This window comes from Brienomyrus brachyistius, chromosome 4 (assembly GCF_023856365.1).
Source record: "Brienomyrus brachyistius isolate T26 chromosome 4, BBRACH_0.4, whole genome shotgun sequence".
Taxonomy (NCBI): domain Eukaryota; kingdom Metazoa; phylum Chordata; class Actinopteri; order Osteoglossiformes; family Mormyridae; genus Brienomyrus; species Brienomyrus brachyistius.
The window spans coordinates 13,860,344-13,866,343 of record NC_064536.1 but is presented as its reverse complement, the minus strand read 5'-3'; positions in this window follow the sequence as shown (position 1 = coordinate 13,866,343).

The window sequence follows — 6,000 nt, the reverse complement described above, 5'->3', positions numbered from 1 at the left end:
TGTCAAAGAGAAGCACACACGCGCGCGCACGCACACATACACACACACACACTCTGCTGCAGCCACATGTCGTCAGCCGCGATCCCTAAGCATGCTGCACATTATGGATGACATATGATTTAAAGTCATCTGCTGAAAAAAAACCCTTTCAATCCCAACAAACACGCGATTATAACAACAGATTACTAGTAATTCATTAGGGACATTGACGTATAAAACCACGTGACCGATTGCGTAATATAATTACATACAGATCCACTTTAATAAACAAGCCATCCAACTTCACCTGTCTGAAGATGCATCACATCTGAACTGTAATATTTTCTAACACCAGTTCAATACAGAAACGTCGAAAGCACCTGCAGTGATTTACAGGGCCTTGACAAGGCACTGCATACTAACATGAATGAACTAAGCTTACCTTTTAGAGTCACACACTGTGCCAAGGGTGGCCCAAATCACCTGAAGTAGCTGTAATTGATATTTATTTGTGTCTAATAAAAACAAAATACTACATGTACTTATAATACACAATGCCATTACCAGCAGTCCAAGTCTGTAAAGCAGCCTTCTGATTTGTGTCTAATTCACTCAAACGCCATGTGAGGTTACCTGTTAAAATAACTTCAATGAAGCTTAATTGCTGAGGTGCATTATTAAAGACAAGCACACCCTTAATCACGCAAAACTGCTCAAAATGGTGCCTGTTTATTAAGAGGCCCGTGGCCAAAAATCTATTTTGTGGGGGGTGTCATGCCCAGCTCGTCGGCTCCTCGTGTGTGCCACGCCCCTGATTACCCACGTGTGCTTCCCTGATTGTCTCCAGCTTTGTCTGATTTCTTTGCTTAGTCTTGTCTTATTTAAGTCCTTGTCTTACCTATTTCCCCCGTCCGTCATTGTGGTCATGGTGTGGATTAGTGGTCTAACGTCCCTGTCAGATGTTCCCGAACCCTCGTTGCGCCAATAAATCCCCTTTTCTCCCCGCGTTTGGCCTGCCTTGCCTGTTTCCCGCACGATCGCCGCAACCGCTACCCGGTGAGCGTGACAGTCTGGTAGCCCTGGGTATATTTTGCTGATTTGGGGATGGAGTGTCCCCTTTGGTAAAATTTACTGACGGGGGGCACGTTTCCCAGAAGCTCCCGTTACCAGCTTACATAGCTGGCACTGTTCAGCTGGATAGTTCCAATTATGTACGTTTCTAACAAAGTTAGCAACGATGCTTTTTTGGAAATGTACCCTGGGGAGCCGAGGCAAATTTCAAAGGGGGTTCAGTAATTTCAGTATCTGGCTATGTGCCTAATCTGTAAGAAACGTATTTTTCAGTAAATATACTCTGTATAATGTACAGAGTGTATTTTCTGAAAATGATATATATTCACACACAGAATGCGAAGAGCGTATATCTCACTAAACAACAGAATTCTTTTCATGACAATAAGAACATGCACATTTGCATAACCTGCAAATCTGTGTTGCGTTGTACATTATTTTCTGTGCCTCAGTGGGTACATTAAATTAAGACTGTGATATACCCTGGAGTGTAGTTCTCCTGAAATATAAACCAGCCAATAAAAAAACACGCCTCATCCATCCAAAAGAGGCTATGTACATATGAAATAGTTTACAGCGGGAAAAGGTAGCCGTTTTCTTGCCGTGCAATATTTAGCTGGTTGTCATGGAGTCTTCATCTGGTTGCTACGGCGTCTTCAGCTGGTCACCGCTGATTTGATTTGCCGGCTGACATCCTGACTCGACAGCAGCCCGACGCAGGTTCAGACGCGCATCTTCTACGGGCCTCAGAACAGACGTTTGGCTTGTGCTCACGCGGGCGTCGAACTGCAAGCCAATAAAATAACTGTAAGCATTAAGCAGAATGGCACATTAGTTGTTAATGAGAACGAGAGAGACTCTTACTTCCTGCTCATTCAGTGAAAAGCGCGATAGGCTTTGTACAGATGGAAACGGCAGGACACAAACGAAAAGGCCGCGTTCACTCATATTCAGACCTAACAGAACTTACAACGCATATGAACATCCAATCAGAAATTTCTCTCTCACCCGGTGTCCTAAAACCAGAAACCTCTGTAAAGAAGTAGGTCACAAATTTCTGTGTAATAAATTGACTGCAGTTGCAGAATTTGGGCTTTGGAATCCACACTAGGTCGAATTATCTTGCGACATTAATCTCAGCCTGGTTTAACCATCTCCTTATGGTTATTTATTTGCATCACACTGGTCTAAAACAGGCTTTGACTGGCAGCCCAAGGCATTTCCACTCAATGTAGGCTTGGAAGTCTCATATACGCCAGAATTACAAACCAATTCTCATAAGATTCGGTTTAATATTACAGCATTGCTTATGTCATGTGGATGAAAAGGTTTTTCCAGTTCCAAGTCTGACTCCCATATATGGAAAACCAGAGGCAGAAGATCTTGTATATGTGTGTGTGCGTGTTTGTGGTCCCCACAATGTGATAAAAATCTGTTATTTTGACATCGTGAGGACCATTTTTCAGGCCCCCACAAGGGGAAATTCAAGTTTTCTAAAAATCTGTGACTGCAGTCGAAAAACTAAAAATGCCATAAATCTTGTATTTTGTTTTGTTAAGGTTAGGGCTGGGTGGGGGTTAAGGTCGCCATTGGTGGGATTAGGGTTTTGCCCATAGAAATGAATGAATGACGACACTTTATGTGGATGACTTTTTAATATATTCACCAAATCCCTTGGAATCCCTACCTGTCCTCATTGACATATTACACTCGTATAGTAGAATATCAGGCTACAAACTGAATTTCCTCTCCTTCCTTTTAACCGGTTGGCAAAACCTTGGATCTTAGGTCTTTGCCTTCAAGCCCTAGAATTTACTCTCTTTTTCAAATGATCCTTTTATTTAACCCAAGTCCATGTTTAAAGAGTTAGATGATTTGATCTCTTCTTTTGTATGGAACAAATCTGTCCCACGTATGAGAAAATCTTTTCTGGAAGTATCCAGGTCAGCAGGAGGTCTGGGTTTTCCCAGTTTTATTCACTACTATTGGGCAGCAAACACTGGCAAATTACTATATTGGATGTCTACTTGGGGTAAAGACCGAGGTCCTGCCTGGGCTAGCATGGAGTTAGATAGCAACCCAGTAATCTCTCCCATCTCATTAGTGAGCTCAACAATACTTATTATCCCACCCTCTCCCATATCCTTAACCCTGTCGTAAAACGTTCCTTAAAAGTTTGGATCCAGTTTTGGAAACACATTCGCATCAAGCGGTTGAGCTCATTCTCCCTTCTGAACAATCACCTTTTCCTGCCGTCTCAAAGTGATACGGCATTTCAAATTGTGGCTCAGAAACGGTCTGGTCTTTGTTATAGGTCTTTTCGTAAAAGGAACACTTATGTCATTCGAAACACTGCGAAATAGTTACAGCATTCAATAGTCCTATTCCTTCAGATTTCTACAAATTGGAAGTTTCGTTACTAAGCGTTTTAGACTCAACAACAACAAGCAAACAAATTTATTTTTGTATAGCGCAGTTTCACGACATTACATCATCTCAAAGCGCTTTACAGCATCCTCACCCAAAGCCCCCAGTGAGTAAGCCAAAGGCGAATTTTGCCAATTTTTTGCCAATTTTTGCCATGGAAGAACGTTATTGATGATATGCTTTCCCTAGACCCTTACATGAAAGGTAACATATCTACAATCTACACTAGGATTCAGGGAATTAACTCACCTTCATGGGACAGAACAAAAGGGGCATGGGGGGCGAGGACCAAAACAATGGCCTTTCTAGTGAGATCTGGCAACGTTGCTCAGAATGCATTCATACCTCCTCTGTTCGTATCTGAACCAGTGCCTGGTTCAGTTGACCTCACCATGAACATCGTAGCCATGACAATTACTGTTTTTTGTTGCGTATAATGTTCCATTTACAAATTGACACTGAGCGACGGAGAGAGGTCCCCCCCCCCCCTTTTTATTAATCTATTTATGTATTCATTTATTTTAATTGTTCCATACACAGATATTTCTAATATGTACTTGGATGTATGTCTGGAGATGAACCTATTTTCGGGGAATGCGGTCTGTCTTTTTCCCCTCTCTTCTATGCAAATGAAAAACTATAAATAAAGCATTAAAAAGAGAAGAAATTAATGGATGGTCCCCACAAAGATATGAGTACAGGTCTGTGTGTGTGTGGGTGGTCCAGGTGTACCTTACCTTGTGGGGACCAAATGTCCCCACGACGTAATGAATACCTGTTTGTTTTTTTTAACTCATGGAGACCTTTCCTGGTCCCCATATGGGAAAAATCTGTTTTATGAAAATCCGTCACTGCAAGGAAAAACCTAAAAATGCAAAAAAAAAAATGCAAAACTTTGCCTGGTTACTTATGGTTATGGTTGGGTTAGGGGTTAAGGTTGTCATAGTTAGCATTAGCATTCTTCCCATAGAAATGAATGAGCGGTCCCCACAAAGATATGATTCCATGACTGTGTGTGTGACAATGGTGGCTTATTCTGCACCCTGAGAGCTTACAGACCACACTTTAAGTAGCACTTGACCGACTCAGGTGACCAACTGTCCAAACAATGACCTTGGGAGGTTTAACTGCGAGGAAGCACCGGGCCCTGAGGCACACCGAACCGGGCCCTGAGGCACACCGAACCGGGCCCTGAGGCACACCGATCCGGGCCCTGAGGCACACCGAACCGGGCCAGGCCATACCTACAGCAGACACTGCTGAGGCGAACCGTGGAAATTTCTGGCATTACAGCTCATATTATACCCTTCGATAATTTCTTATGTCATTTATTATGCATTATTCAATAATTTCTTGTCTTATTTTGAGAACTTATTATTGAATATTTCAGTGAGATAGTAATATCTGTGTCTGTTAGCAATAACGTGCAAATGGAGACCCCTATGTTGACAGGCTTGGTATGACCCGGTCTGTGCGTAAAGGCGCCCGGTCACTTGTTGTTTTGGTTGGAAGTAGCAAGTTGGATGAAAGGAAGGATTGTAAAAGTGGGGAGCGATACATTTTTCTGTCTGTGCCAGTTGAGAGTGAGAACCCTTTTTCATTTCAAGAAGATTCCGTAAAGTGTATTTTATGGATATTCATGGGGATTTTTTTGTTGCGTTTTACCACTTTGCACGCGACCATTACATCACTCTAACGCTTCACAGAATGGCAGAGATACTAGACCTGTCACCATACTGTAACAGTCTACTTAAGTACGGATTTCTCCAGCACAGAGACCATTTATAGAATTCCTGGCCAGAAAGAAGACACAGAAGAATGGAAAATCCAAATCAATTTGGAAAAATGGCAATGTGCAATTCCACCCTTCTAGGGCTACAGCGTGAGCTCAAAGGAGGCTTTTGATTACTATGCTGGAGTAATCTAGTCATTTGGAAGAGTGATTTGGATGAGTCACATGCACTAAAGTTTCACTTATAAAACAGCTGTTAAATACATTTAAATCAGAAACAGATAACAAAGTAGCAAGACCCCAGGGATCATCTGGCTGTGAAAACCATGTATCTGAATATCTTCTGGTTTCTGTGGTCGTCAACAATGCTCTCTGAATTCCAGGGAGGTTAAATAAAGAGGCTAAATTTGTCGACATTAAAGTACCCCAGTTTAAATGGATTTTATCTCCATTCTCTTACATTTAGCGAACCCCTAGCTTAAACCCGGCAAGTTATCTGGCTAAGCAAGAAATCCAGCTTTGTGACACAGCCCCCAATACTATAAACAGTCCTGCGTCTGAGTTCGAACCCACCAAAGTCATTTGCTTAGGCTGCACATCCGGCCTGTTCATCCCACTCAGAGACATCATGGGAAGGGCCCACCCACATCCAGGCACTGAAATCACGCTTAGAACATTAAACATAGGATTGTTATTGAAGAAGAAATATCTCTCAAATTCCAGCTAGGCAAACCCATCTGTTATTCCATTTGTGCAGTTCCTTATAGACCTTCAATGCCAGCATCATACCA